Raw genomic sequence first — 26,108 nt, 5'->3', positions numbered from 1 at the left:
TATACAATTGAGCGTTAAGGGCCTTGCTCAAGGACCAAGCAGCAGCAGCTCAGTAGTCGTGGGATTTGAACTCTCAACCTTCTGATCACTAGATCACTATTTTAACCACTGAGCTACCACTTACCCTAGAGCAAAAGGAATACTTTGTGTGCTCATATCTGACCACAGAGAGATTAGTGTTTTTTTTTTTTTTTTATGTAAGTGAACGTTGACATAATTTTGATATAATTAACTGAAGAAATTAAAAGGAAATACTGCTGGCTGACATAGAACTTATCTTTGGGTGCAATTAGACTTGGGTACAAGTGTGTGTGTGTGTGTGTGTGTGTGTGTGTGTGTGTGTGTGTGTGTGTGTGTGTGTGTGTGTGTGTGTGTGTGTATAATTAGAATACATGTTACACTTTTCGGTCTCAACAAGGTGGATTTTTTTTAGCTGTTTTCATTGCCATAATAACTTACATTACACAGCTAACTTGCTACAGAGCAGGTATTATTCTGAGTATGAAATTGCAAACCCAAATTGGACCAATCAGCTGTGAGCAAAGTACTATAAATCTGATGCATCAAAGTTAATCCTTTAGTGTTTGTAGCATATGGCTTCACCATTTGTGGAGAATCCTGTGGGGCATGGAGTGCAAATAATAAGAAGGGCACATTGAAGAGAAAGAACTTTTAGGGACAGACACAATCGCCTGGCTTTTCCCAATGACCATCTATATGAAAGATATAGATTTTCGGCAGATGGTAGAGTGTATCTGTGCTGGCTTCTTGAGCCACACATTAAAAATCTGACACGCGGAAACCACATTCTTACTGTACTGCAAATTGTATGTATTGCTTTGCGGCTTTTTGTGAATGGTACATATTTTCATGCAGTGACATTATTCCTGTCCTAATATATTTTCACAAATTGACATGTTTTAATTAAATATTTATATATATTGTTTTATTGTTTTATATATAACATTTATATATATATATATATATATATATATATATATATATATATATATATATATATATATATATATATATATATATATATATATAAATAATATACCCATTTATATTAAATTAAATTACATGAAATATATTAGTTTCTCAATCCATTTACTCTCAGTGTCAGCCTATAAAAGTAAACTTCCCATTTACACAATCAGCAATTTTCCTCCAGCAATTTTCCCGAGCTTTGGCAGTCACAACAGTGTTTCTTTTTGTGGTTAGTGTAGGTTTAAATTCCTCACATTTCCACATAATAATTTCTTGCTCTTCTATTGAAAAGTATGCACGCCTGCTTTTTTCCATGTTGAATGCTATTGGCTGTTTGCAGCAAACATCTGGCTTTTATGTGCATGCGCACAATGAGTAAACATTGATTAAGGGTTAAAACCTGGGTTGACTTAGAAAGTTGATGACCAGCATCATGAAACCTATTAACCTTAATTAACCTGGGTTGGATTTATTGGTTTTGTCAACTCAAAACTTACTCTGCAGCTCTGAGTTTGTTCAACTTGCTTCATACAACAGGCCTTGCTTCATGCAACAGGTAATACATTCAATAAATATTTACATCTAGGCTCATTATTTTAAATAGCTAATTTGAAAGTAAATAATTTTTGCAAATTTAGTAAAGATGCCAGTAATTTCATGATAAAAACACATTTTAATCTTCATAATCCTCTGAATTCTGACTGTATCATTTTCTTAATGCCAAGATATTGAAACATGTGTTTAATCTGTTGCGCTTGAGCTTGAGCTCAAATGTTAATTCACTATTGACATTTCTGACACTGACAATGCTAGCGTCCAAAGAACTGTGCCAAAAAAATGTCACAGAATGACTAAAATCCTCCACATCCTTCTCCATCTGACAGAAGAATGACAGAAAGGAGAGAAGGAAAAAAGTGAAAAAAGACAGAAAATGGTTAGCCATTGTATGTGTCCATGATGGTTGAAACCCCATGAGGGAATGTTATGTTTAGGAACAGAGAAAAGCAGACTCAGAAAAGGGTGTACTTTTTGACACTATTTAACATATAACCTTTTGTCTTAATGCTCCTGGAAAAGTAAAAAAGGAAGCAAACAAACAAACAAACAAAAAATAATTTCCGCTAGTAACTCTGTGCAAGCGGATAGTTAAGAACTAAGGAAAGGGGCAGTAGCTGGTGCTTTAAAGTGTCAGGGCCTTTGTAACCATAACTAGTTTATGATGCTGATGTCAAGTATCTTACTCAATGAGGCCTTTGTCCCAAACTGGGACCAGGGCAGTGGGAAAACTACCCACGCTTATTCTGCAGGCCAATCCATCTTCTCCTCTAGGCCTCGTTGTCCCCTTTGCACTGAAACTATTGTGTATTAAAGATCTCCTGGATTAATGTGCTGAAAAATTGCTTGCATTTTTAAAGGAGGAGGCCAACTAAATGAAAGAAAAACATCTTGGGGAGGGCAGAAGTGGAAGAGAGAGAAGCAAAAAAGGAAATATTCTGAGGAGTGATCTGAGAGGGTGAGTCCTGAAAACTTGCATCTTGTGACCTTGATAAAAAGTGAAACCTGTAAGTCAATCTGGCAGGCTTTGCAGAACATGTTTCCATCCATTCATCATCAAAGTTCATATGTGCCAGTTGTTACCGTAGAAGTGGTGATTGGGTCATGATGTGTATAGAGACACATTACCTGTAAATCTACTAGAACACCAACAAAGCGTTAATAGAAAAAGGAAAAACGAAGAAAAACTAAAGATACAGTAGATAAATTAGCATACTGCCTTTCCTATAACTTTCGTTTAGACATTCTTCTTAAGATTGATCAGGGTCGTTTTCTCAGTATCGCTACAAAGCTGTGACTTTCACCTGTTTGTGACATATGTGTAAAGTCAGTATTGGTTCAATCAATAACCTACCATTGCCCAGCTCACTGGACATATTTATGGGTGTGGGAGGCTAATTAAGGAAGCCTTCCCAGACTTGAACAGAGATGCACACACAACAACTGGTCAGCACTGGACTCTTTTTCTTAGGTCAATTTTGTGTTAACCCCAAATCACCACCAGGTCCAGAGTGGCCACTTCATAGTAATAGGCAACCTTAAGGCCTGAGATTTTCCCTAGAATTTCACTCAATAACTTGTGTAAGACTGCAACAAATCAAGTAGCAGACTATACTCCTTAAAATTCTTTTAAACTTGTTTTTAAGATTTTCTAAGGATAACAAATTGACTAATTGGTTAAGCTATTTTTTTTTCCACAGGCTCAGCAGTCAGTATAATCACTGACACTTCTTAAATTTGTTACATTTCTTTTTCTTTTGAAGATGCATAGTGAACAAAAGCACACATCCTATTGAAGATTTTAAGTCAAGCATTGGCCACTGACATCCAACAATGTAAAAGTGTGCATGTTTCCTATTTGGTGACCCCAGGGGTCAACAACATTTGGTCTCAGAAGTCTTTTAACACAGAGAAATTACAGTAACATAGCCAGGAAATTACGGACAAACAGCACCTCTGACCTACTCATTAGCTGATCCAGTCTTGTCGTTTTTGAAATAGACTCCTCAGTACTATAAATTACTCTCTTTTCCCACTACTTTACCTCCATTCAGGCTGTTCAATTTAAGTCATTCACCAGCCCAGGGCCCTGTGATAAGCGAATGGTTGTGGCCCAGTTGCTGCAAATCTGACCCCTTGACTCCAGAACTGTCAAAGGTCTTTCCAAGGGGTCATGGTCCTTCTTTATGTCTCTTCCCACCAAAGGCTCAGTGATGAATGGGAAGCCTGGGGGAAACAAAAGCTTTCAGCAGAGACAAGCAAGCATGGTCTATACATCAGTGCCTCTGCTCACTCCCACTGGCCTCAGACTATCACATTTGAGAACAGTACTCATAGTAAATCCAATCTATTTTTTATGCATCTGAACAGTCCAAATTACAGGCCAAATTACAATGGCACATGTTTGACTTTTGAACTTGATTAAATGTCAATCATTTGCTGTTTTGTTCCATCTCCACTTGCATTTCAATTTTTTAAAAACTACTAAACACTAGTAATCTAATCTAAACACTAGAAACTAGTCAAGCCACCAATCTGTGGTCACCTTTTTTCAACACTTTTCAGATTTTACTGTGTTTCAGATTCTAGAGGTTGCTGGTGGTGGGGCCATTTTAAAGTAAATGGCATGTGGTGAGGGGTCAATATCTGAGGGCATGGTGGGTGAAAGGTTGAATAACTGGAAGGGAAGTAGTAAGCATTACAGAGGAGAGATGTTTAACAGGTTTAGACTACTCTGGGTTGCTTAAGTGCTACATTTAAGCAGTGGGATTGCTTCTATTGGCTATATACTTACACTTTCAACTACTGTAACTAGTCTGATTGGCTTTAGCTTGGATATTTTATGAATTTCCATTATGTTTGAGTCATTTAGTAGTCTTTTAGTAATAAGAAATGTTTAATAAAGAGCAAGAGAGTACATTTGCAACTTGTCTGTGTATATAATTTATAAACACATATACTTTATAATATTGTCTTAAAAACATTGCTGTATTTTCAAGAACACCACAACTGTTTGATTGATAAGGAAAAGAGATCACATATTTTCTGGAGTTTGAAACACAGGTGTTTAGAGCAGAAAATACCCTTTCCTCTAAATAAGGAGCTGATGGCTCTGGGAAAGGGGCAGGGAAATGAGTTGAATTACTGCTTGATTTTAACCAGATGATTGTTAGAGTTTGACCCACAGACTTTTCAATATATGTCCTAATTTAAAGCTTTACCTCTGCATTCCAACAGCTGGCCAGACTCCTCCATGTCTTAAAGTTCATTTCAACTTGATATTCAACTAAATATTATATATATTTAAATATATTATATATAATATAATATTATATATAATATAATATTATATATATATATATATATATATATATATATATATATATATATATATATATATATATATATATATATATATTATTGAGCACAATAATATATACACTATTTTGCTGCAGTCTAAGTTACTGTCAGAGAACTTGGCGGCAGTACAGTGGCCCACTGCTTGAATTTTATATATATATATATATATATATATATATATATATATATATATAATATATATATATATATATATATATATATATAGTGAGGGAAAAAAGTATTTGATCCCCTGCTGATTTTGTACGTTTGCCCACTGACAAAGAAATTATCAGTCTATAATTTTAATGGTAGTTGTATTTGAACAGTGAGAGACAGAATAACAACAAAAAAATCCAGAAAAACGCATGTCAAAAATTGTATAAATTAATTTGCATTTTAATGAGGGAAAAAAGTATTTGACCCCCTCTCAATCAGAAAGATTTCTGGCTCCCAGGTGTCTTTTATACAGGTAACGAGCTGAGATTAGGAGCACACTCTTAAAGGGAGTGCTCCTAATATCAGTTTGTTACCTGTATAAAAGACACCTGTCCACAGAAGCAATCAATCAATCAGATTCCAAACTCTCCACCATGGTCAAGACCAAAGAGCTCTCCAAGCATGTCAGGGACAAGACTGTAGACCTACACAAGTCTGCAATGGGCTACAAGACCATTGCCAAGCAGCTTGGTGAGAAGGGGACAACAGTTGGTGCGATTATTCGCAAATGGAAGAACCACAAAAGAACTGTCAATCTCCCTCAGCCTGGGGCTCCATGCAAGATCTCACCTCGTGGAGTTGCATTGATCATGAGAACAGTGAGGAATCAGCCCAGAACTACACGGGAGGATCTTGTCAATGATCTCAAGGCAGCTGGGACCATAGTCACCAAGAAAACAATTGGTAACACACTACGCCGTGAAGGACTGAAATCCTGCAGCGCGCGCAAGGTCCGCTGCTCAAGAAAGCACATATACATGCCCGTCTGAAGTTTGCCACTGAACATCCGGATGATTCAGAGGACAACTGGGTGAAAGTGTTGTGGTCAGATGAGACCAAAATGGAGCTCTTTGGCATCAACTCAACTCGCCGTGTTTGGAGGAGGAGGAATGCTGCCTATGACCCTGGAACACCATCCCCACCGTCAAACATGGAGGTGGAAACATTATGCTTTGGGGGTGTTTCTCTGCTAAGGGGACAGGACAACTTCACCGCATCAAAGGGACGATGGACGGGGCCATGTACCGTCAAATCTTGGGTGAAAACCTCCTTCCCTCAGACAGGGCATTGAAAATGGGTCGTGGATGGATATTCCAGCATGACAGTGACCCAAAACACACGGCCAAGGCAACAAAGGAGTGGCTCAAGATGAAGCACATTAAGGTCCTGGAGTGACCTAGGCAGTCTCCAGACCTAAATCCCATAGAAAATCTGTGGAGAGAGCTGAAGGTTCGAGTTGCCAAACGTCAGCCTCGAAACCTTAATGATTTGGAGAAGATCTGCAAAGAGGAGTGGGACAAAACCCCTCCTGAGATGTGTGCAAACCTGGTGGCCAACTACAAGAAATGTCTGACCTCTGTGATTGCCAACAAGGGTTTTTAAACCAAGTACTAAGTCATGTTTTGCAGAGGGGTCAAATACTTATTTCCCTCATTAAAATGCAAATCAATTTATAACATTTTTGATATGCGTTTTTCTGGATTTTTTTGTTGTTATTCAGTCTCTCACTGTTCAAATAAATCTACCATTAAAGTTATAGACGGATCATTTCTTTGTCAGTGGGCAAACGTGCAAAATCAGCAGGGGATCAAATACTTTTTTCCCTCACTGTATATATATATATATATATATATATATATATACATACATACATATATGTATATATGTGTGTGCGTGTGTGTGTAAATATGTGCTAATATTAGAATGATATGGTCATGCCAATTGTGGTGAATCTGTAGTCAACATTAGATGATTTCCATAAGAAAGAGCTTATTGAAAAGTTTTATCCAATAGGAAGAAAGCTGGTGCTAAAATAATCTGTTCTCTGGGAGTAAAATGTTTCTTGTTATGGGCTCTTCAGCTGTGCCCCTAGAAATCCTGGGCATGGCTTCTTGTTGTAGACTTTTGTGTTTGGTCAAACAATGGAAAAAACCTGCAAATGTAGACAGTTCCTGTTTTCAAATCATTTACCAGGAGTTTCTTGCCTGTGTTGGCAATTAAATTATACTGGTCCTTTTTTTTTCCATCATTAATTTTGTGCTATCATTTTCATTTGTTGTAGTCTCACTTTCCCTTCTGCCATATTTTTTCAAAGAATGCTTTTGTTTTTTGATGAAAGACTAACTAAAGACAGCAAGTCCATCCATGTCGGATCTGTCTAAAATCATATCAACTAATCTTTGGCTAAGGTAGGTTAAACACCCAATATGGCAAACGTTCAGCTTGTTCAGTGTGTTGAGTGCAGGATGTTTAGTCATTCTTCCTCCATCTTTAGTAAAAGCTTTATTTGTGCTAAGTGTATACTAGTTAGCTATCTGACAGAGAAGATTTCAGCATTAGAGCATCCTGTATGGAAAAAGCTGGATGCCTTAGGTGGAGTTAGCAATTCCCCAACTCCAGCATTAGAGCTCTCACAGCGGGACGAATGGGTGAGGACTCGGCAGCATAATCGCAAAGCCAAAGCTAACACTAAGGCTCACCCATGGGAGCACCACTCCTCTCCACATCACATGTCCAACAGGTTTGCTCTCCTCAGTGATGCACTGGCTGAGAAAATTGAAAGAGCTCTGATTATTGGAGACTCTATCTTAAGGCACATGAAATTAGCTAGGCCTTTAGGGGCTCCTGCAGCTTTAGTTAGGTGTACCGGGAGCCAGGGCACTGGACATAGCAGGTAATCTTAGGGTCTTAGTCAAGCATAGGTTTAGAAAGGTAGTTATTCATATAGGAGCTAATGATATATGCCTTCAGGAGTCATAGGTTACTAAGAGTAACATAGTTGAGGTGTGTAAATTAGGGAAGGCAATCTCCGATGCATTAATATGCTCTAGCCCCATCATAATGGGGCATGGTGATGTAGCATGCAGCAGTTTATGGTTGCTGAACTGCTGGATGTCCAGATGGTGCTCTGAAAACAATGTGGGGTTTATTGGGCTAGTTGACAATCCAGCAATCTGGAACGTTGACAATCCAGAGCCAAGGCCAGGTAGCAGAAAAGCAGGCTAAACCATCCGTCTGCTAGCTGCACTGTCATCACCTAGGTTCCATATAATGAGACTGTGTCTGTTCCCCAAGATAAACAAAAATGTACAAATATTCAGAAAGTTTGTTTTCATAACCTAATTAACATAAAATTAGATCATACTGAATGCATAGCCAGCACCTTTAATCTGAAGCTAGGACTGATAAATATTCGATCTTTTACACCTAAAGCACTCATTGTTAATGATAATTGTTAATTATCTCTAATTGGATAGTGGAAGCAATCTCTATTGCTTATGAGGTGCGCAGTCTCACTACACCTCTGGGCATAAGGGCTCATTCCACTAGGGCGGTCGCCTCCTCAAAGGCTTTGTCCAAAAGGGTATCCTTTCAGGATGTGTTTGCTGCTGAAGGGTGGTCTACGCCACACACATTCATTCGTTATTACAGCCTAGATATTCATTCCACCCCGGGCTCGAGTGTCTTGCAGTGACCCTCGGGCTTGGGTCTTTTTGAACAGGCCGTGCCATCGGTATGACGGAGTGGTATTCTCGTCCACATAGTGTTATGCTAAACGCATGTAACCCTGTTCCCTGAGAAGGGAACGAGACATTGCATAGCTTTGTCATACCAGGGCAGGCCTGTGAATTGCGTCCTCGCTGAAGATAATAGAGGCTGATCGCGCAGTTCACAGTCGTGCTTAATTGCCACGTCACCTGATCATGGCAGGCCTATAATTAGGCATTATCTTACACAAGCTTCAGATGCCGGTTGCGCGCGAGGGGAGCTCCCCATACTGTTTTGCTAAACGTAAGGTCTTGTGCCCTTCTCAGGGAACAGGGTTACAAGCGTAACCCAGACGATTTAGTACATGGACAATTTGTACAGTTTCATTTAATTTCAGTTTTATTTGTATAGTGCTTTTAACAATGGACATTTTCCCAAAGCAGCTTTACAGAAATATATAAATTCAGGATATAGATTTTAAATGTATGAATTTATACCTAATGAGTAAACCAGATGTGACAGTGCCAAGGAAAAACTCCCTTAGACAATGAGGAAGAAATCGTCTTGTTAACGCATGTTAACATTTATGGATAACATTTATGAATAGAGACAGCACTTGTTAAAGTGGTAAATAATCTACTACTGGCCTTGGATCAGGGTTGTGTCTCCTTGCTTGTGTTGCTTGACCTCAGTGCAGATTTTGATATTGATCATACTATTCTCATGGGTAGACTAGAAAATTTTGTTAGAAAATCTTCATGGAATAACCCTTTTATGGCTCAGGTCATTTTTGACTGATCGTTATCAGTTTCTATATGTAAATGGTGACTTCTCTATGCCTACTAAGGTAAAGTTTGGTGTTCTGGAAGGTTCTATTTTAGGCCCACTGTTTTTTTCTTTATAAATGCTATCTCTGGCTAAACTTATTCATAAACATGGTATTAGTTTCCTCTGTTATGCTAATTACACACAGTTGTATGTTTCACTAAAGCCAGAGGAGATACACCAGCTTAATAAAGTTGAGGAATTTGTGACGGATATTAGACACTGGAGGCTTATTAACTTCTTTCTACCTAATTCTGACAAAACAGTAGTATTTGTACTAGGAACACATGCAGCTTTAAGAAAGCTTCCTGATTACATAGTATCTCTGGATGGCCTTTCTGTTTCATCGTGTGCAGCAGTAAAAGGCCTTCATGTAATTATTAACTCCAGTCTTTCATTTGGAGCTGTAGATAATATTACTTGATTAGCCTTCTTTCATCTCAGAAATATTGCTAAGATAATAAATATAATGTCAGTACATGATGCAGAAACTGATTCATGATTTTTTTTTACCTCTGTGTTGGATTATTGCAATGCCTTACGGTCTGGATGTTCCAGTAGGTGCATAAACAAGCTTGAGTTAGTCCAGTATGCTGCAGCAAGAGTTCTTATTAGAGCCAGAAGATATGACCACATCACCCCTATCTTATCCACACTGCACTGGCTCCCAGTCAAATTTTGCATTGATTATAAAATAGTACTATTGACCTCTAAAGCACTAAATGGTCTCGCGCTACAGTATCTGAGCAAAATTTTGGTCTTTTATGAGCTGCCATGCCTACTTCAATCAAAAAGTGTAGGCTATTTGTTGGTACCTCAAATAATGAAGGCTACAGCAGGGGGGAGACTTTGTCTTACATAGCCCCACAGATATGGAACAACCTTCCAATTACTGTTCGGACTCAGACATAGTCTCAGTGTTTAAGTCTATATTGAAATCATATTTGTTTACTCAATCCTTTTGTGAGTAGTCCTTTTCTTAGGTAAAGGAGCAGATCTGGAGGGCTCATGGGCATTGTGAACTGGGATATGTGGGTGCTGTCACCACCCAAACACACACACACACACACACACACACACACACACACACACACACACACACAACTCTCATGTGTTCACTCTTTGTTCGCGTGTTTTTTTTTCGGAGTACAGATGAGTCTGCATTATGTGTAACATGAAAAGAAAGATAAAAAAATAAATAACAACACTTACATAGAATTTTTAACAGCATGAAGATGCTCTAAACCAGTAACACACTGTACCAAAATTGAAAGAAATTCCAGAAATTATGAGGAAGAAGACTGGGAAGGGTTATAAAGCTATTTTGACGAGGTGAAAACCACTGCTAACCCAGAAGAACATTAAGGCTTATCTGGATTTTGCCCCAAAAAAACCTTTAGGATCCTCAAACCTTTTGGGAGAATGTTCTGTGGATTGGTGACTCGAAACTGGAACTCTTTGGAAAACAGGAATCCCATTACATCTGGTGTAAACTAAAAACAGAATTCCACACAAAGAACATCATACCTACCTGAGTTAATAACTCAGCCTTGGGGATGACAGGAAAGTGGGAACGGAAAAAGGGGTGGGAAAACATGGAAGAGGAGTGGCAGAGGAGTGGAAGAGGATTCCAGTGGCAACCTGTGAAGCTCTGGTGAATTCCATGCCCAAGAGGGTTAAGGCAGTGCTGGAAAATAATGGTGGCCACACAAAATATTGACAGTTTGTGTCCAATTTGGACATTTTCACTTAGAGGTGTACTCACTTTTGTTGGGAGCGGTTTAGACATTAATGGCTGTGTGTTGAGTTATTTTGAGGGGACAGCAAATTTACACTGTTATACAAGTTGTACACTCACTACTTTACATTGTAGCAAAGTGTCATTTCTTCAGTGTTGTCACATTAAAAGATATAATCAAATATTTACAAAAACGTGAGGGGTGTACTCACGTTTGTGAGATACTGTATATTTACATTTACATTTATTCACTTAGCAGATGCTTTTATCCAAAGCGACTTACAAATGAGAAAGATACAAGCAAAGCGATATATCAAGCAGAGAACAATACAAGAAGTGCTACCATACAAGATCTATTACTTGAATTCCAGAAGAAGCAAAGTGCAGAGTAGAGGTGTAAGTGCATTTTTATTTATTTATTTATTTATTTATTTTTATTATGAGTTGGTTAGGTGTTCATGGAAGAGGTGGGTCTTTAGCTGTTTTTTGAAGATGGTGAGAGATTCTGTGGTCCAGATTGAGATTGGAAGTGCATTCCACCACTGAGGAACAGTTAGTGTGAAGGTTATATTATATACATATCCATATATACACATCCATCCATATATACACATCCATATATATATATATATATATATATATATATATATATATATATATATATATATATATATATATATATATATATATATATATATATATATATACCGCTTTATTCAGTTCTTTCATGTGCATATTCGTGTCAGCTTTGATTATGTCCAGCCAGTGGGTTTTTTGACGCCCTCCTCTTCTCGACCCACTGACTATGCCGAACATTATCGTTGTTTCCAGGGAATTAGCTCGATTGACATGACCAAAGTATGAGAGCCGTTGCTTGGTGATTTTTCCCCTCTGCGATATTTTCCGGTTTTACACGATATAGAATCGACTTGTTTGTGACCATCTCCGTCCATGATATGTGCAGCATACAACAGTTCAAAAGCGTCAATTCTCCTTCTATCTGCCTTCTTGAGTGTCCAGCTTTCGCATGCGTATGTGCAGATTGGAAAGACGATTGCATTAATATATACACACACACACACACACACACACATATATATATATATATATATATATATATATATATATATATATATATATATATATATATATATATATATATGCACACACAAACAGTGGCAAGAAAAAGTATGTGCACCTTTTGGAATTTCATGGTTTTCTGCATAAATTTGTCATAAAATGTGATCTGATCTTCATCTAAGTCAAGGGTGTTGACAAATATAATGTGTCTAAAATAATAACCCAAAATACATTCTGATCCCCCATGTCTTTATTGAACACACTCATTCAACATTCAAAACGGCAGTGGAAAAAGTAAGTGAACCCTTAGAATTAATAACTGGTTGACCCCCCTGGCAGCAATAACCTCAATCAGGCACTTCCTGTAGCTGTGGATCAGATCTGAACATCGTTCAGGAGGAATTTTAGCCCATTCTTCCTGGCAGAACTGCTTTAGCTCGGTCATATTCTTTGGATGTCTCATGTGTATGGCTCTCTTTAAGTCATTCCATAGCATCTCTATTGGGTTGAGGTCTGGGCTCTGACTTGGCCACTCCAAAAGGCGGATTTTGTTTTTCTGAAGCCATTCTGTTGTGTACTTGCTCCGGTGTTTTGGGTCGTTGTTCTGTTGCATCACCCAACTTCTACAAAGTTTCAACTGATGTACAGACATTCTCACATTATCCTGAAGAATTGTCTGATATACTTGGGAATTCCTCTTCCCCTCAATGATTGCAAGCTGGCCAGGCCCTGATGCAGCAAAGCAGGCCCAAATGATGATGTTTCCTCCAATATACTTTACGTTTGGGATGATGATTTCATGGTGATATGCCGTGCCCTTTCTACGCCAGATGTAGCGCTGTCTGGTTTTTCCAAATAGTTCAATCTTAGTTTCATCAGTCCACAAAACATTTTGCCAATACTGCTGGGGAGCGTCAATGTGCTCTTTAGCAAACTTCAGGCGTACAGCAATGTTCTTTATAGTAAGCAGTAGCTTCCTTCGTGGTGTCCTGCCATAGATACCCTGCTTGTTCAATGTTTTACGTATTGTAGACTCATGAACAGAGATGTTAGCCAGTTGCAATGATGCCTTCAAATCTTTGGCTGTCATTTGGGGTTGTTTCTTTACCTCATTGATGAGTCTTCGTTGTGCTCTTGGTGTCATTTTGACTGGGCGCCCACTTCTTGGTAGAGTAGCAACAGTCCCAAATTGTCTCCATTTGTAGAATGTTTGCCTAACATTAGACTGGTGTAGACTGGTGTATTTTAAAGTCTTTGAAACCACTTTGTAACCCTTGCCAGCTTTATGTAAATCAACAATTCTTGATCGTAGATCCTCTGAAAGCTCTTTTTGGCGAGGCATGGCTCACATAAGCGTGTGCTTCTTGTGAAGAGCAGCTGTAGTCCACACCTCCAAACTCATTTTCTTAACGAGACTCCAGGTGTGCTAAAACCTGACTCCAATTAATGTTTTTGAGGTCATTAAATCAAGGGTTCACATACTTTTTCCATAAGCACAATGAGATTTTTTGGTTGTTCTCAATAAAGACATGAAAGATCAGAATTTTTTTGTGTTATTATTTTAGACACATTATATTTGTCAATACCCCTGACTTAGATGAAGATCATCAGATCACATTTTATGACCAATTTATGCAGAAAACCATGAAATTCCAAAAGGTATATATATATATATATATATATATATATATATATATATATATATATATATATATATATATATATATATATATATATATATATATATATATATAAATTTATCTTACGTTTTTATGCATTTTAATTTCTGTCCTACATTTCACTTCCTGGCACTCACTCTCCTTGGTGCGCAATATGTTGTTTAAAACCTAATCAGAAATCAACTTCTCCATGGCTATTTGTTTTCAGAGCTCCCTGTGCTTGAGAGTTCCCAGATGGCCTGGGAAGGTAGGGAGCCGATTGTTTTTACTGCAGCGAATCTTTCCCAAACACACACATTATATCAGTCATGCATGGATATCTACCAAGGGAGGCTGAAGTTACAATGCTTTTCTTTTTCCTTTTCACTCTCCTTCTCGTCCTGAAGCTAGGCAGATGTGAAAGCCCTTCAGCTAGCGAATTACAACTCCCACCCCACCTGCTGAAGGCTCAGGCCTCCGATCGATCGCTTGTTGTTGCAGCTGGGTTCCACTTGATGGTTTATTTAAGTAAGTCCACATGCTTGTGGAGGGAGGGGGATGTAGGGATGGAGGGACGGAGGGGTGGGAAACAGCTGAATACATAAAACAGGTTCTCAGAACCATCATTTTGTGGTCCGGGGAAAGAGAAAATGGAATAATAAAATCCAAATGGTTTCATCCTATTTTCTGGGCTTGTAAAGCCATGCAGTTACTGTTTACCTTTATGATAGGACGCATAGGATTGGGAACGTCACTTTGTGTGTGTGTGTGTGTTGTGTGTGCGTTAATTTGAATGCATGTTAAAGCTCCAATTTTGCTAAATCAATGCTCTAATTTCTGTGACATAATTCTGTGGCATTTTGTTTTAGCATTTTCAACAAAAGACACTGTCACAATGAAGTTTTACAGGAATCTGGATCCCTAGTGAGTAAGCAATGACTCTGCAAGGAAAACCTCCCTGAGACGACATGAGGAAGACACCCTCAGAGTTTTTACACTCTTTGGCTGTGACTCAGCTAGCCAGGGTTTAAAAAAGTTCTGTTATAAAAGAGTTTCAAGTAGCTCATTATGCTATCAAAGTTTTAACAAAAAATAACATAAACATACTTAATATTTCTTATCTATTAATTTGTTTGATTGTTCAATTATTACTTGACAAAGAGTGGTGGCTTTATACAATAATCTTTTAACACTTATCATGAGCCAAGATGGGGTTGGGCTGTTTGCTCAAGAAAATTGGCTGGTGTAACTGAAGAATTGCAGTAATCTAAAGCTGCAATTCTAAAAGAATATCTTACTGGTCACTGTTGGTTGTAATGGCACTTTATAAAATTAAAAGAATATTTGCCTATTGAAGCACACACTTGCATTGCTGCACTCTCCCGAGAATGCTTTTATGGGACTGGAGTACACAGAAGTTTCTTTAAGCTCAAACATTATATATTTCCATGGTTATAAGACCATAGAGGTTGTGATGAGATTGTTACAAGAAGTTTGAATGGTTTCTTTCTTGGAACAACATCTTATATCAATAGATTTTTTTTCAGTGAATGCCAGTGATTCTTAACAGTTTATATTTTTTTGTTTGTTTTTTTAATATTCCACAAAAATGGTCTTCTTCATTCTTACTGTTATTGGCCTATAAATATATAATTTTAATTGTACTATCTTAGACATGCCTCAGTTCACTGGAAATCAAATTAGCACTGCAGTCCTAAGCCTAGTTCTTTGTGTTTTATCTTTGAAACAGAACACTTCTCTCCTACAGGGAACATTCTTCATTTTGCGGGATATGCTACTATAGAGCATGTGCTTTCAGACTGTACATGTGTGTCTCTCTATATATGTTTTCATCCTGATCATGATGACTACTCCTGAATCTGCAGAGGCCCAGTACTGTCAGTGCTTAGTGAAGAGGGAGCTGTGATTTTTCCTCACAATGGGGTCATGGAGCAGCACCACAGTATTTCCTTTCCATGAGGTGAGATGAGGATGTGTGCGGAATGTCCTGCTGGCATGCACAGTGATATGAAGCCAAGCCAGAGGAAATCACCTACAACCTTTATTTTATTGCCTAGGCACACCTTTACAGAAATCCTATGTTACAGCATATTGACTGATGGCTTGTGAAAAGTTTTGAATGACCTTTGCAGCAACTCTGTGATCAGGGCACAAAAATTAAGTAAGCAAAAAACAATTTAGTTTAGACTAACTTAACTTTAGTTGGTGACATTCATACTCTCAAACAAATGGAAGATGGAAGATTTAAAAGGTAGGTTAATTTCTGACCTGCACAGATTTTAGTTCCAATGTTTCTAAAAGTAAGGCAGTTTTTTCATGATTACTACTAGCAATAGAGGATGACATTAAATAGAGAATGTCATTAAACCCTTTACACTCTAGATTTACAATCCTCAGACTTGTAACTACATATCTTGTCTATTAGTTGTAGTAGTAATTGAATTATTCACATTAGTTACTGAAAATGTGTTTTAAGGTGATTAACTGCGAAATAAACTGGAATATTTTAGTATATTTAGAATATTTTCCTGTTCCACATGATCAAATCATGTGGCAGCAGCACCAGGCATAAAAACATGGAGAAACAGGCCAGAGCTTCAGGTTACGTTTACATCAAACATCCCAATGGGGAACATTTTTATGATAATGACTTTGAGAGTGGCATGGTTGTTGGTGCCAAACAGGCTGGTTTGAGTATTCAAAAACTGCTGATATCTTCAGATGTTGCACAACAGTCTGTAGAGCTTGTACAGAATGTTGTGGGTGGAAAAAAAACATCTAGTTCTCCAGGTGGAAACACCTTGTTGATTAAAGAGGTCAGAGGAGAATGTTCAGGCTGGTTCAAGTTGACAGGAAGGGAAAAGTAACTCAATTAACCCCTCCTTACAACCATGCTGAGCAGAAAGGCATATCAGAACATACGATACATTGAAACTTGAGTCAGATGGGCTACAAAATATATCAATTCAATTCAATTCAATTTTATTTGTATAGCGCTTTTTACAATAGACATTGTCTCAAAGCAGCTTTACAGAAATATCAACACGGTATACAGATATTAAAGGTGTGAATTTATCCCAACTGAGCAAGCCACTGAGTGGCGACGGTGGCAAGGAAAAACTCCCTAAGATGTTTTAAGAGGAAGAAACCTTGAGAGGAACCCGACTCAGAAGGGAACCCATCCTCATCTGGGTAACAACAGATATTGTGAAAAAGTTCATTATGGATTTATATGAAGTCTGTATGGCGTTAAGAGCAGCCATAGTCCCAGCAGTCTGGAATTAAAGAAGATTTGAGCTCCATCCAGAGGCAGAAAGGATCTGGATCTCTAGTATCTCCATAAATTCGTGTGGGGCTCGGCGAAAGGAGAGAGGGAGAAAGTAGAACAGAATCTAGTCAGGGTAGGCTTGAGTAAACAAATACGTTTTAAGCTTAGACTTAAACACTGAGACTGTGTCTGAGTCCCGAACACTAATAGGAAGACTGTTCCATAACTGTGGGGCCCTATAAGAGAAAGCTCTTCCCCCTGCTGTAGCCTTCACTATTCGAGGTACCGTCAGATAGCCTGCATCTTTTGATCTAAGTAGGCGTGGCGGATCATATAAAACCAAAAGGTCGCTTAGATATTGTGGCGCGAGACCATTTAGTGCTTTATAGGTTAATAAGAGTATTTTATAATTAATGCGAGATTTTACTGGGAGCCAATGCAGTATTGATAATACCGGTGTGATATGGTCGTATCTTCTAGTTCTAGTTAGGACTCTAGCAGCTGCATTCTGGACTAATTGGAGCTTATTTATATTCCTACTGGAACATCCAGACAGTATGGCATTACAATAATCTAATCTAGAGGTGACGAATGCATGAACTAGTATTTCCGCATCATGTAGTGACAATATGTTTCTTATTTTAGAAATATTTCTGAGATGAAAGAAGGCTATCCTAGTAATATTATCTACATGAGCATCAAATGATAGGCTGGAGTCAATAATCACTCCAAGGTCTTTAACTGCTGCACATGATGAAACAGAAAGACCATCCAGAGTAACCATGTGATCAGAAAGAATACTTCTAGCTACACGTGGGCCTAATAAAAGTATTTCTGTTTTATCAGAATTAAGCAGAAGGAAGTTAATTAACATCCAATGTCTAATGTCCTTTACACAATCCTCAACTTTACTAAGCTTATGTCTGTCCTCTGGCTTCGCTGAACCATACAACTGTGTATCATCAGCATAACAGTGGAAGCTAATTCCATGTTTACGAATAATTTGACCTAGGGGTAGCATATATAAAGTAAAGAGCAGTGGGCCTAAAACAGAACCCTGTGGAACTCCAAAAGTAACCTCAGTACGCATGGAGAATTCACCATTTACATCTACGAACTGATAACGATCGGTGAGATAAGACCTGAGCCAGGAGAGGACTGTTCCCTTAATACCAACAACATTTTCTAATCTATCAAGGAGAATAGTGTGATCTATAGTATCAAAAGCTGCACTAAGGTCGAGTAACACAAGCAGCGAGACACAACCCTGATCGTAAGTCAGTAGAAGGTCATTTACTACTTTAACTAACGCTGTCTCTGTGCTATGATGAGGTCTAAATCCTGACTGATATATTTCATGAATGTTATTCCTATCTAAGTACGAGCATAACTGCTTTGCTACAACCTTTTCTAAAATCTTAGAGATGAAGGGGAGATTTGATATTGGTCTATAGTTGGACAATTGAGACGGGTCAAGATCAGGTTTTTTAATCAAGGGTTTAATAACTGCTAATTTAAGTGATTTAGGTACATAGCCACTGCTTAGGGAAGAATTGATTATATTTAGAAGTGGCTCAATTACTACTGGACCATCTATATATCAGGTTCCACGCCTGTCAGTGAAGATGAGGAAATTGAGACTGCAGTGAACTTCTTCCATATTTAGATAGGTTGCACTGTTTTATATACCAACTATACTTACTATACCAATTATAACTGAATATGACTTTCTTACACAGGAAAGTACTATTATTTGTCATACTGCACTGCTCAGAGGACTCCAATTTAAGTTTACAATCCTGTTAAAAAGAACACTGCACAGTTTTGTCTACTAACTAATAGCAAAAAATGACTTTCATTTCATATAAAAATAAAAATGGACATAAGCCATAGCTGAAAGTGCAAGTGTGCAGGTTTGTGGGTCCATGTCCTGTCACTTATTAAAACAGTCTTTGGAAACAACAAAGGTGAGAATTGCAAGCAAGCTAGATGCTCCTTGCACCTCAAGTAAGAGAGACACTGAAAACGCTGAGGGATGAGAAATAATAGGAGAGATGTTTAAGCAGACCTCAGATTTAGTACAGCAAAATGCTTTAAAATATTTATTTTTACTGAAGCAATAAAAGTTATCCAACACCTATTAGCAATGTGAAAAACTACTTGCCCCCTTAAACTTAAAATCTAGTCGTGCCAGCAATAGCTGAAACCAAGCACTTTCACTTGGTTGCAAGAGTAGGACTTACTCCCATGCTTTGGATGATTGTCTTGTTGCATAATCCAGTTGCACTTGAGTTTCAACTTACAGACTGAAGAACAAACATTCTCCTTTAGGATTTTCCCTCAATTATTACAAGTTGCCCAGGCCCTGAAGGAGCAAAGCATCCCTACACCATCACACTTCCACCACCATGCCTGCCTGACCGAACGTATGATGTTTTTTTTTTTTTTTTTTGTGGAATTCTGTGTTTGGTTTATACCAGATGTAACAGGACTGTCTTCCAAACAGTTCCACATTCGACTCATCAATCCACAGAACATCCTCCCAATTCAGATGAGCCTTAATGTTCTTATGGGTTAGCAGTGGTTTTCACCTCGGCACTCTTCCCCAGATGCTATTCTTGTCCAGTGTCTTTCTGATAGTGGAGTCATGGAGTCACCTTTATTGATATTTTGATGTTGTCCTTGGCTGTTTTTTTACTTGCTGGATGAGTATTTGCTGTACTCTTGGAGGAATTTTCTTGGAGTATTTGCTGTACTCTTGGAGTGGCCGACTCTTGGAAGAGTCGGCCACTTCTGGGAAGGCTCACTACCAAGTTTTTCCATTTGGAGATAATCTCTCTCACTGTGGTCCTTTGGAGTCCCAGAGCCTTTGAAATAGCTTCACAGATTGTAACCCTTCCCAGACTGATGTATTTCAATCACCTTATTACTTATCATTTCTGGAATTTCTTTCAATTTTGATGTAGTGTGTTACTGGGTAAGACATTTTAACCAGCTTGATGATGTTGAAAAAGTTCTATTTAAGTATTGATTTGATTGAAAAAAGGTTTGCAGTAATCAGGCCTGGTTTTGTCTAGTTCAGCTGAACCACACTGTGAATGCAGTTTCATAGATTTAGGGAATTAATAACTATGGGGGCAAATACATTTTCACACAGGTCCAGTTGGTAATGGATAACTTTTTTGCTTCAATAAATATTAAAACTGTATAAATAAAACTGTATTTTATGTTTACTCAGGTTGGCATTGTTTTATCGTATATTTTGTTCTAATTTCAGGAAAAAAAATTAGTATAAGATATACACAAAAACAGAAAAAATCAGGCAAATACTTTTTCACAGCACTATATTTTAAATCATTTTCCTTGGCAAAGATGTTTTGATAGCTTAGAAACCATCTGTCAGATAGTACAGATTAGCTGCTTTACACAGAAATAGCTCAGTGTTTAGAAATTGTGTACTTAATTTTCAGATTTCTTTCTGTCAATCCATGCCAACACAAACAGGACTAGAGCAGAAATTCCTCTAAATTTTAAATGGTTAGCATGTTTAGAATTACACAGGATAAGATATTGCTATCCTTTCTTATAGCACGTACAAGATAGTCATTGTTGAAGCAACATTTATTCAACTATTTAGTGAAGAATACAGAGGAGTTCTCAAGTGGGCACTCTCCTTCATAGACATTGCATTGATAAGCCCACTATTCGTCCAGATGGCTCAGTGGCAAACTCTGACATCCCAGAATCACCCCCTCTGTGTCCTAGCATCCCCTAAGTTACATTAGTGCCCAGCTGGCCCCACAGTTTCTGAGGAGTCTGATGGTAGATGTTGCCACGTAGGCTCTACATCCCATTTCCACAGGGCAGACTAGAAATGATACTGAGCATACACTGATAGCTCAGCATAACGTACATGTTTATGCTCAAAAGCCTCATCGACACGGTCCTCTCAGGGTACAGTGAGTTCAATGATGTAGACTTTCTTGAGCCAAGAGGACCAGAGCACCAGGTCAGGACTTAGGCTGGTGGCAGCAATCTCTGAAGGAAATACAAGCTGTCAGCCTATGTCGACCACCATCTTCCACTCACAGGCTACGTATAGTTGGCCTTGCTCAGCAAGTAGACAATCCTGGTTGCCTTGACCTCCTCCTGTACAAAGGCAATTGCCTGAAAAGGATTTATTGCTCATGGTTTTAAATAATTGGCAGCAGATCATTTGCTTTGCAGGATGGAAGCAAGGTTCTTAAGGACTTGATTGTGACACCATGAGTATCATCCTTGGGTGAGGCTTACCTTACAGGCTGTGAGTATGTGTTTGAGGGAGGTTGGCAGGGAACAAAGGGCAAACCCTGGAACATTGGTTGAAATGAAATCCATGACAGCTCTGAGAGGAGGGAATCACTGCCCAGAGTCAACCCACTGGCCACCCACAAACCATTTGAGGCTTGGATTATGACCTCATGGCCATGGTGAATGCCAGAGGTGAGGTGTGCATCCTGCCATGATATCTACTTCCAGGTGCTGCCAAGAGGTAGGGTTAGGGTTAGGTTAAATCCAGTCATGGTAAAATAGAATTGTAAGTCCTGGAAGTATGATTTTATCAAAGCTGTGATGGTATCTGGAATGTGGAAGAAACTGAAGGCTAGAATTATAACATTATGTGTCACATGTTGGATACATCTATTTTATTTTACATGGATTGAACAACTGGAAAAAAAAATCGGACTTTCTGGTTATACAGGAAGAACTACTGTACTGTCATTACTTTAACAATGGAGCCTTATAATGTTACAGGATAGTAAAATAGTGCTTATGGAAAGTTCTGTGATGAGCCAGTTAATTTCAGTAGACAAAACATTGTATGTGTTTGTCATTTAGCCTCAATAGTCAAACTTGTCTGAAGAATTTGATTACGTCCCAAGTAAATTCAGTTCCATTGAGAAATGGTCAAGTCATGTCCAATGTATTCATTTTTGGGCTCCATGGCCTATTTTTTTTCTACGTTTATAATACAATTTACCTGTTTAATTTTTATAAATTACATATACAAATGCATCACTGGAAATACAATAGATCAGAGAATTCTTGTTTGGCATTATAGTACTGGTGAAATACAGCAAACCTTTTGAGTTTGATTTTGAATTTGAGTTGGACAGGACTATATTTTGTAGTGGTAACAGCATGGCTACCAAAGTACTAATCAGAATTAGCTATGCGCTTGCATCAGCTCCAGTTTTACCCCAACCAAGAAACTGAAGTGACTTCTCACTCTGTCTCTTTGTGCCCGAGCAATTGTGATTACAAGTGGTTGTAATGTTGAGCAGTTTACATGCACTTTTTTAGTAAAACCCTGTGTGTATGTGTGGTAGTTTTGCCCCTGTTTTTTAAATGATGAAAGGAATGAGACTTAGCAGAACAGACTATGATTAAACTATTATTGAGATTATCATGATCTACAAATAGCACTGTTAAAAGTTATACAAGTTGTATTTTTGTCTAAATAACCACCTTTTAAAAAATAATATTCATTATTTAGACATTTTGTATGCTAAGAATACAATGTTTGATGCTTTTTTATCATGTTGGTACGATAAAATCTCAAGTTGATATAAACAGAAAAATGCAACAAAATTAAACCAATCACCCATAGTTTCACAAGCTAAACGTCTGAGTTACGCATGTAACCCTATTCCCTGAATAGCGTCCCTGAATGTTGCGTTTAGCGTAACATTATGGGAGCGCACATGCGTGCAACTGGCATCTAAAGCTTGTGTAAAATTATGCCAAACTCCATCCATACCGTATACAAACTCCATCATACCGAGGGTACGGACTGTCCAAAAAAACCCAAGCTCGAGGGTCACTGCAAGACACTCGAGCCCGGGGCGGAATGAATATTCAGGCTGTAATATTGAATGATTGTGTGGCGTAGACCATGCTGCAGCAGCACACATATCCTGTAAGGATACCCCTTTGGAAAAATCCTTCGAGGAGGAGACCACCATAGTGGAATGAGCCCTTTTGCTCAGAGGCATAGCGAGACCGTGTGCCTCATAAGCAATATAGATTGCTTCCACTATCCAATTAGAGATGCACTGCTTTGACCCAGCATCACCTCTACTGTCACCGCCAAGCAGACCAGCACCTGCTCCAACTTACACCACTGGCTGGAGCAGTGGACGTAAATACAGAGAGCCCTTACTGGACACAGCAGGTGCATTTTCTCTTGTTCCGGTGTGAGGAATGGAGGAGGGCAGAAAGCCTGCAACACCACAGGCTGGGCAGCAGATGTAGGCACCTTAGGAATATAATATGGCCTAGGATATAGGAGGATGTTGCCCCACAGGGGCTCCATCAACAGGGGCATGACTGTCCGAAATGGAGGCAACGTAAGCCCTGATTGTAGAAGGAACCCACCACACTGAGAAATGTCCTTGTAAGAACTCCAGGACTGTAGCTATTGCGCAGTTCACTGGGTTTAGCTGACGTTCCTCAAACCACAAGGCAAAAAGCCGCCACTTGAGCGCATACAATTCCCTCATGGTTGGTGCTCTAGGGTTCAACATGGTCTCTACAACCTCAGTTGTGAGACCAGAATCTATGAGCTTGTGCCCCTTAGGGGCCAGACCCAAAGTTTCCATAGTTTCAGGCGAGGGTGAAAAATCAGCCCTCCAGCTTGAGACAGTAGGTCCCTGCGGAAGGGAATCTCCCAAGGAGTGCCGTCTAGCAGGGATATTCTCTCTGAGAACCATATTCAAGCTGGCCAATAAGGTGCTACTAGCAGCATACTTAGACAGTCTTGGCAAACCCTCGTTAGAACTTGTGGGAGCAGAGCGATCGGAGGAAAAGGATATAGATATGAGCTCGGCCACATGTGCACTATGGCGTCCAGCACTAATGGTGTGGGAGGAGTGAGGGCAAACCACAGCGGGCAGTGTGTTGTCTCCTCGGAGGCAAACACAACCACTTCGGCTTGGCCGAACCTCCGCCATATGGACTCCACCATTTGTGGATGGAGCCTCCACCCCCGGGCCTCAGCCCCTGCCTTGACAGGATGTCTGCCCCCACATTCCGGCTGCACAGAATGTACATTGCACTGACTGACAAGAACCTTCCCTCTGCACAGAGAAGAACTGCACCTGAACAGGGGGCGTGAATGTAACCCTCCCTGGTGGTTGATATATGAGACCAACACTGTGTTATCTGTCACATCAAACACATGGTGACCTTTTAATTGAGGAAGAAAGAACGTCAGTGCTAGGAATACGGCCTGCATCTCTAGGCAATTTATATGCCACTCCAGTTGAGGGCCGCTCCAAAGACCATGAGATGTATAGCCATATAAGACCGCACCCCAGCCCAGGAGGGAGGCGTCTGTCATTACCTTCTTGCAATAAGGAGATGCCCCTAGAGTGTGACCCGAGGAAAGAAACTAGGGGCACCTCCAAATACTCAGAGCACGGAAGCATCACCACGTGACACTGATTACTCTCAGAGGTTTCTTCCTTGGACAAAACCTCTGACTTTTCAGCCACCACTGAAATGGTCTCATGTGCAATAGGCCCATAACAGTATAATATACCAACAGTATAACATTGGCTGCTGCTGCCATAAGGCCCAACAGTCTCTTATAGAGACTGGAGGGGATGCCCAGACCTAGCTTTATCTTGCTTTATGTTGATAGGATTGAGCCTACGTGTGTTGGGGAGAGAAACGCCCTAATTGTAGTAGAATCCCATATAACCCCTAGAAAGTTGTCCTCTGCACTGGAGAAAGCATACTTTTCTTGAGGTTCAACCTGAGCCCCAAGCTCCTCATGTGGGCAAGAACAACATCTCAATGTTGAAGCGTCAGTTCCCTGGATCATGCTAGATTTAACCAGTCATCCAGGTAGTTTAGTACATGGATGCCCTGGAGTCACAACGGATCCAGAGCAGCATCCATGCACTTTGGGAAGGTGCGAGGGGATAAAGCTAACCCGAAGGGAAAAACCTGATATTGGTATACGTTGTCTCCAAACACAAACCTCAGGAACTTCCTGTGACTGGGCGATATTCCTATGTGGAAATATGCATCTTTCAGATCTATCGTAACAAACCAGTACTCAAACTGAATCTGTGGCATGATAAGTTTGAGCGTCAGCTCAACCTTTATGTGCGAAGCGTATGGTTCAGATGACGCAGATCTAAAATTAGCCGCATACTCCCATCTTTTTTGCGGACCAGGAAATACCAGCTGTAAAAATCTCCCTTCCTCGGGGAACATGCTCTGTGTCCCCTTTGTCCAAGAGGGATCTTAATTCCTGGACTAACATTGGGCTCTGGTCTGTGCTGACTACTGTGGTGAGCACACCTCTGAACTGGGGGGGTCGAGCTCTGAACTGGACCTGGTAATCTTTTTCTATGGTAGACATAACCCATGGAGACACATTTGGCAGTAGTTTCCATGCTGCCAGATGGTCTTTTATTGATGTTAGCCTTTACACATTCTGTTGGAGGGAAAGCATCAGATTTTCGTTGTCCTGTGCTCGCGAATCGGAGAAAACTGAAAACTTGGGATGGCCTTGACTAGGGCAGGCCCCACAGTAGCACTGGGGGCTATCTGCCCTAACAACCTCATGTCCCCTGATACATCCCTCTGTGGCCCATCAGGACCGCTCCTTCCTTGCCTGCTTGGCTTTTATGATCATTCTTATATCAGACCTGTTAGAAGGCTGCCGTTGTGCCCACCCAGTACCCGTGGCTATCCACGGGGGGGGAAGGCAGGCTGCCACACTTGCCTTCTGTGCCTCCCTCGCACTAGGGCTGGCCCGGGCTCCACTCATGGATGCTCAGGCGAACTCAACATGACGGGGAAGGAAATGGCTGAAGCCGCCATTTGCTGTTTTGCCTCGTGAAACCTGTCGGTG

Source organism: Ictalurus punctatus, chromosome 4 (genome assembly GCF_001660625.3).
Source record: "Ictalurus punctatus breed USDA103 chromosome 4, Coco_2.0, whole genome shotgun sequence".
Taxonomy (NCBI): domain Eukaryota; kingdom Metazoa; phylum Chordata; class Actinopteri; order Siluriformes; family Ictaluridae; genus Ictalurus; species Ictalurus punctatus.
Note: the sequence above shows the minus strand (reverse complement) of the source record.